The sequence below is a fragment of the Vulpes lagopus genome, chromosome 2, assembly GCF_018345385.1.
Source record: "Vulpes lagopus strain Blue_001 chromosome 2, ASM1834538v1, whole genome shotgun sequence".
NCBI classification, from domain to species: domain Eukaryota; kingdom Metazoa; phylum Chordata; class Mammalia; order Carnivora; family Canidae; genus Vulpes; species Vulpes lagopus.
The window spans coordinates 3,482,720-3,490,234 of NC_054825.1; the positions used below are offsets into that span (position 1 = coordinate 3,482,720).

Consider the following 7,515-nt stretch of genomic DNA (forward strand, 5'->3'; position numbering starts at 1 on the left):
CACACGCCAGCATACAACACACACATGAGGTCATATGTGCACACAGCCACACACATGGGCACACATATACACACACTGCCCGTGTACACACAACCTCATGGACACACATGCCATCATACAACACACACACGAGGACATGTGTGCACACAGCCACACACAACCATGCATGCACATGTATGCACGCACTGCCCGTGTGCACACAACCTCAGGTGCACCCGACCCAAGCATGCATGCCAGCACACACACACACACACACAGATGCCATGCCCTCACTCCTCTGTCTCTGTCTAGTGAGTCATTTGGTTCTTCTGTGCCTGTGGTTTCTAATTATGGAAAGAATGGCTCTGTGCACGTAAGCGCCCCTTCTATAAATGCACCGGATCATTCCTTCTGTTCCTGACACATAATCCTGAGGGCCAGCTGCTGTAAGCGGCAAACAGGAAGGTGCTGCGGGGCTGCAGGCCGAGCCCGTGCCACGGCAGTGAACGTCGGCAAGTATTTTTAGGTTCCTCTCCGATGAACGCGTATGGGCCTTCCCCAAAAAGACCAGCGAGAGCACCCTCGGCCCTGCTTGGAGTCCCGGGAAAGCGGGGCCTGCGTCCTTCCCAGCCACTTCACAGGCAGGTGTCCTAGTTGCTCCAAGAACAGAAATAGCCATTGTCTGCCTCACGGAGAGGAGGGAGGGGAGCCAGGGAAGCCGCCGCACGGCATCGCCAGCTCCATGCACAGGTCAGTGACTGTCTCTGCTTCCCCTCCTGAGCTTTCAACCACATCCAATTAGCACTGCCCCGCGTGACGCAGCCGGCTCTCTTAATGAGAGTCATGCTCCAGCAGAACGCATGCGACCTGAGCCTTTAGAAACAGGTGCCTTCCTAGGAGCCCAGGTGGGGATACAAGTAGGACAGGCCCCTCTGTGCAGCTGCGAGCCGGCGGCCTCAGCCTCCTGGAAGCAGAAGTTTGCCGGCTGCGATCAGTGAGGCCGTCTCCACCGCGGCCCACCTCCCCCCAAGGACCTGGGCGGGAGACAGAGAGAAGCCGGGCTCTTGCCTCCCGGAGTGGGGCCTTCTCTGGCTGTTGGGTTCGCTTCTCCGCGTCTGCTGGGTTGCCAGTTCCAGAAACCTCCCTGAGCCTTCTGGAGGGCTGCCCACCGCACGTTCCTCTTGGCATCTACATACACCGATTATACTAAAACAGTCTCTTCATTTGTCCGTTTCCGCTGGTAAAATGCGAGCTTGTCCGGGGCAGGTGCCTAGGGCGGAGCGCGCAGCAGCCCAGTGGCTGCTGTTCCTGTGCCTGTTCACCTTGACGTGAGATCACCCGGAGGGAGGGTGGCTTCTGAGCTCAGGGGCCGCCGTGCTGGTAAGGGAAGCGCAAGGAACTGGTGACGGCCCTGCGTAGGTGGGGGTGGAGGTCGGAGCGATGCGGCCACAAGCCAAGGAGCGTTGGCAGCTGCCCTGACCCGGAGGAGCAAGACAGGTGCTCCCCTCGAGCCTCTGGTGGGAGCACAGCCTTGCTGACACCTCCACGCCGCAGCCCAGCACCCGGCCTCTGATCGCCCCTTCTGCCCCGAGGGTGGCAAGATGCCCAGGCAGTGGCAGAGCGCCATGCGCGTTCACTGCCCTCACCACTCCGGGGCACAGGGAGGCCCCAGAGGGACAGGGAAGGGGGCTATGTGCATAGAAGGTCACCTCTAGGTGCCCTCGTCCTGCAGAGAAACCCTGAATTGCCATGCAGTTGGGAATGCGCTCGACATTGACCACATTCTGGCTACTGACCTGGACCCTGGTTCCATGAGAGCCGAAAATAGGAGGTTCCTCTCCCTGGAGAAACTCATCGTCCAGGAGCAGAGATGGGCCTGCAAGCAGGTGTTAATATTAGCAACCACGATCGGGTCTACCCATGTGCCGGGCAGGCACCACGCAGGAGCTTCGCATGATCTAATCAGGGCTGCCAGATTTGGCAAATAGAAGTCCGGGCTGCCCAGTTAAATCTGAATTTCAGATAAACAACTTTTTCTTCTTTTTTTTTTTTTAGTGTAAGTATGTCCCTTATAAGCGCTTAAAAGCTGTTTGTTGCATATCTCAAAGTCTGGTTTGAGCTGAGCACCCCCGTGTTTGCTGGCAACCCTGAATTTAGCCATCATAGCCTCAGTCCTCTGAGGGGCGCTGTAACAGGATCTTCACGTTTCAGATGAGAAAACAGAAGATGAAGAGGTCGTGTCATTTCATTTTCACATCAGATTAAAAGCTACTTGGTAAAAAAAAAAAAAAAAAAAAACCCAAAAAACAAAAGCTACTTGGTGCACGAGATGGTTATAACGGACTTGAGACACGCATGGCCCTGCTGTCTGCGGAGCACCGGGCGGTTCTGTATTTGTCAGAAGCTCTGCAGGACTTCCCTTGGTAGAACTGGGGAGAACATTCTGCAGGACACCTGGGAGAGAGAAGGGACCGGTGGGCGGGGAGTGGGAGGGTCCGAGGGGCAGGTCCTCCCCGTGGTGGAGTAGAATCAGTCCAGTGTCCCACGCATGCACCAGGGAGTAACCCTTCGATGTGCCCTTGGAAGCGTGGGGCTTGCACGGCACAGCCGGTGCAGGCAGTCCCTTCTCACACCAGCACGTTGACCCCAGGGCAGCCCCGCACCCACTAGCCCTTGGACCGTTTGCACCGTGGGTGAACACTTGCTTCATCACGGAAACTTTCCCACCCCTTCTAGCACTTCGTGGGGCGCCCGCAGCTTGGAGGACATGTCTGGGTGGTCCCTCCCCCCACGTTGGAGCAAACAGGACGTGCTGCCTCAGGTGGGAGTCCGTGTCTCCCTTTTACAGCGTGCACCCCCCACGTGTCGGCACAAATCAGCACATGGTGGCTACTCGCACGCCTACTCCCTTTGCTCAAGCGGCAGTGGGTGCTTAGAAACTAGTGCAGCGCCTGGCCAGCGAGTGTTCTCGAGGACGGATGAGTGGAAGGAGGGAGGGTGCGTCTGTGGGGGACGCGGGGGCGGCCCGTTTCTTTCTCTGCTAACCGTCCAGGTTAGAAGGGGTTTACGAGACATCTCCCTGCCTCTGTCCTGAGCGCCTCTTCCCTCCCCTGGTCCCAGCCCAGGTGGCCGGGATCCTCTGAGCACTGTCAGGCCTCTGGGAGCTGGGCGACAGCAGTCTCTCGTTGCCATCACTAAGGGAGGTGCCTCCGCGGAGAAAACCCAATGACTGGGACAAAGTGATGGCTGAGCAGGTGGGACCAGGGGAGGGGGCACATTGACCGGCCTGGAAAACAGGCCTGATGCCTGAAGCTGAGAGCACGCGTGCTGGGGGGCCTCACGAACAGGGAGGCAGCGGCTCACACTCAGCGTCCTGGGGAGAGCACAGCCTGGCGGGCAGCCTGCAGGGCCTCGGCTCTTCAGGACAATCTGGTCCTTCAACAAACAGGCTGATGGAGGCTCCATCCCGCGGGGGAGGAAGCGGACTGGGACGGCAGCACCAGCTTCCTCCTCATCCTCCACAAACAAGCCCAAGACCCATAAACCACCATGCAAGCAGTTGAGGGGGCCTGGAGCCCGTGGGATGCCCTCTTGAAAAAGGTTCTCATGTTTCTTGACTTGAAAAAGGTTCTCATATTTCTTGACTTTGCTATTTGCAGCACCCGGGTGAGGCCTCGTGCTCTTCCACACCCCTTCGGCCCCAAGAGCGCCGGCCCCGTGCATCCCCCCCTTCCTACCTGCTGGCCCCTCTAGGGGAGGCCCAGCCTGCATCAGCGTCCCTTGCGATGGCAGCTGCAGGGGGACGACCAGGGCAGGCAGCGAGAAGGTCACAGCCCAGGACTTCTCCTGGGGAAGAACGAACGTTTTCAGCTTTTGAGGTGGATTTGTGTAACACATGCATTGTATGCACAGGGGATTTTAGCCGACAGAGAGAGGACTGGGGTTGGAAGAACCCACGGAAACCTCCGGCCAGTGTGGCTCAGGGACGTTGGGTGACCATCATTATGGCCCAAACTGGGATCGCTTCCGGGCAGTTCAGTCCAGACATAACACAGTGAACATGACGGCACACGGGCAGGAGCCACAGCCCCGGGCTCAGATTCTGGCTGTGCAGGTGGACCGATTACCAAAGCGTTCCACACCCAGTCCGCTTCCAGGACCACAGGGCTGACACTAGCGCCGCGTCCTTGGGGCTCCCGGAGGATTCCATGATGGGATCCACGTCCAGGCTCAGAGACGGTCCAGCGCATAGCAAGTGCTCAGCAAACGGTTGCTGGTTTGGAGCCCTGGTGGCCTTGGGTCCAGGTCAGAGAAGCAGCGGCTGATGGATGATCCGCCCGCTTATTTGTGATCTGCCTCGTAAAACTGTCTTAATACAAAACATTTTTAACCCAACGCCTCTAATTTTTGGCAGCAAGCACAGGTCGGTGGCGTCTGTCTCTTTCCTGCCCCCTCCCCCCGCCCCCAGTCAGACCCAGCACACATTGAACACGTGTCCCCCCTCCTCCCAGCAGGGGCGGGAAGAGGGAGGACTCAGGCCAGATGGTGGGGTTCACTGGAGCCCCTCAGCAGCTGTGTGACTCCGGGCAAGTCACACAGTCTCTGTGCTCGGCCTTCCTCTGCAGAACGAGGATTAGAGTGATAACGTCCTCGTAGGTTGTTACGGGAGCGGATAAACTAACGGTCTCAGAATGACCTTGGTGCGTGTCGTAGGCGTTTTGAGAGGGTGTGAGCAAAACCAGTTCTCATCGGTCCTTGCTGGTGCTTGGCGGGGGGCAGGGAAAGAGGGGGGGATGGACGGGTGGGGCGCTTGGGGTTCTAGGGCACGTCTGTACGACATGGTGATGGTGGATACACGACCTCATGCATTTGTCTAGACCCACAGAACGTACAACCCAAGAGCGACTCTCACGGACGCGATGGGCTTCGGTTAATAACAACCAACCGATATTGGTCGATCGACCGTAAGGACGTTAGCAGGCTAAGGCATGATGTTGGAAGCTGGGGAGGGGTGTGTGGAGCATGAAGTCACGTGGATCTCTCCGTTCCTCGTGCTCCGTACTTTTCTGTAAGCCTGGAGCTGCCCGCAGAGACAAAGTCCCCTAATTAAAAGTCGTGCAGGGATTATGCTGTTGTGCTGTTGGACCCGGGAGGGGGGTCCCCCCCACTCCACATTCTTCTACAGACGTGCATGGAGGTCACTCTGCTCTCGTCCCCCCCCCCGCCCCTTTTCCTTCCCTGGTTCCGAAGCTGTGCCTGCCACAGGGCTGGCCTGTCCACTCTTTTGAGTCCCAGCAGTGCGTGGCCGCTGATCGATGCTGGACAGGCAAGGAGGTGCAGAGCTTCCAGGTTGTGCTAGAGAAACCAGAGATGCTTCTGGACTCCTGCGGTCCCCCTCCGCCCCCTCCCTGCTGCTGCCCTGCTCCAGCGCCGCGTCCCCGGCGGCGGCGGGCAGCAGTGTCCTTTGGCGGCACATGTCCTGTGACAGGAGGATGTCCTGAGTGCCAGCTTATCTGCCCTTGGGCTGCCAGCTCCAGCTCTGGTGCCAGGGGGTCTGTCTCCCCACTCAGATCCGCTCCATGACTCATCGGGCTCTGCTCTGTGCCACGGGCCTCCCTGGGAAGGGCTAACCACCGCGAGACGCGGAATGTGGAGTAAGGGAAACAGGGCTCACCGCGATGCCGACCCTCTTACAATGACTTCCACTTAGGCAGGTATTAATATCATGCTGCACTGTCGTTTCCTCACTTCTGTGATTTCTTGCCAGCAAACCTGCACAGGCTGTCAGCTCACAACAATGACTTTTTCTAGGTTATTTGGTTTTACGTCTTTCCAAGCTTTGCACAACAGGTGCAATGATAGTTTCTTAAAGCCCAGAAAAAGCGCTCCAAGTTATGGAAAATAAGGAAAAGGAAGAGGCCCTTTGCACCTCCAAGTGTTAGAGTGGGTTTCGATGTCGTCGTTGCGTTTGTTTTATCTCTAACCATCATCTCCGTTGGTGGTGGTGGTGGTGGGGTGTGTGTGTGTCTGTGTGTGTGTCTGCTCTGGCATTCCTCATGCAAGTCAGAGCCTTCTCCCTCAAAGTCATCTTCTCAGAAGGTACTAGAACCGATGCCGGGCCCAACTCTGATGTTGATCCAAGAAACTGAAAATCCTTCACGTGAGAAAACAAGATGACGGTGACCCCTGGGTGATCTGCTCATCCCCGTTGCAGAGCCCACTTTTCTCGATGGGCTTTGACAAACTACGCGTGTTTGGGGTCAACCGGGCAAACCAATCCCAGAGAATTGCATGCTTTTGCCCACAGTTAAAGGGAAAAACAAATTTAGAGGCTACTTGTTTGGTGGACTTCAGGAGCCGCACCTCCCTACCAGCTGAAGTTAAGTACCCGGAAACATTGTGACAATTGGATCCAGGACTCGGAAAACTCGCAGCATTGATAAGGCCAACATGACAAGTTGTCACTTTGCCGTATGTTCCCTAACATGACTAAACCTTAATAGCCAGGTTATTCTGGTGACTCTAGAATAATCAGGGCAACAGAACAGGAATGAATGGCAGTTACTGTAATTACTCCAGAAAGAGGACCAAAGCAAACAGAAATTCTCTCTAATTTTGTATATTCCCAAAAGGTGCACACGCTACATCATTATCACTATAGAACCTACCTAGGAGTTAGCCCCCAACCAGCGCTGTGTCACACGCTGGCGGGTCAGTGCCCACGTGCCCCCCAGGCAGCCCCCGTGACGCAGGGTGAGCTCAGCGGTGGCGGGGCATCGGGAAGAGGGGCCTGCAGACCAACAGACTCCGCAGACTAAACCTCTTATACTCGATCTGTTTTCCACTGATTTGAATGGACTCAAACTTTGTATTCCAGGCCACTTTCTGGATGTTAGCAGGCACCACGAGGTCAAGCCAGGGCGGGGGAGAAATGACTGGCAGTGATTGTGGGAGGCAGGAGCGTTGGAGAGTTATTATTATTATTATTATTACTGTTGTGATCGTTATTAAGGAATCCCCCAGAAGTGGCTCAAATCCCCCTTAGAAGGCCCCAGTGAGAGCGGAGCCGCATCAGTTAGCAGGGACGGCAGCGATCATCACCAGCTTTCCAAGAAACAGGAAGCCAGGTAACGAAGGCTCAGCAGGCACGTCCTCTCTTTCTCTATTTTCCGTGGCCATGCAGATCCTTGGGCATCTCACGGCCCCAGCGCACTCAACGTGTGGGCCTCACGCGTGACTGTTTCTGGACTAGGCGCATCCCAGGAAATCGGGCGCCCATCACACACGGGTGGCCGTGGGCTGGCTGGCCGCCAAGGGCCTGGGCCCTCTCTGACGGTTTCGCCATCGCCCGGCTGCTGGCCTGCGGGGCCTGCCGGTCTTCCCGCTGTAGGGCGCCAACGGGACCTCAGAAAAAAGTGGGAGTCCCACCTCTTAGTCCCGAGGCGCAAGAACCGCAGGAGAGGGCTCTCCCAGGAGGGAGCGAGCGAAGCGTCCTTTTTCCTTGGGTCCAGAATGGACAAAAGTAAACAAAGCCTT

At 56.9% G+C, this 7,515-nt stretch overlaps 1 long non-coding RNA gene across 2 annotated transcripts in view; it reads left to right on the plus strand.

Annotated features, from left to right (window-relative positions):
• Window positions 1-440: 440 nt before the first annotated feature.
• The window catches only part of LOC121484908, an 18,649-nt gene continuing 11,574 nt past the window's right edge, over window positions 441-7,515 (plus strand). For both annotated transcript variants that reach the window (XR_005986153.1, XR_005986152.1), the window contains exon 1: window positions 441-729. This is a non-coding gene — a long non-coding RNA (uncharacterized LOC121484908). The remainder of the gene's footprint in view (window positions 730-7,515) is intronic.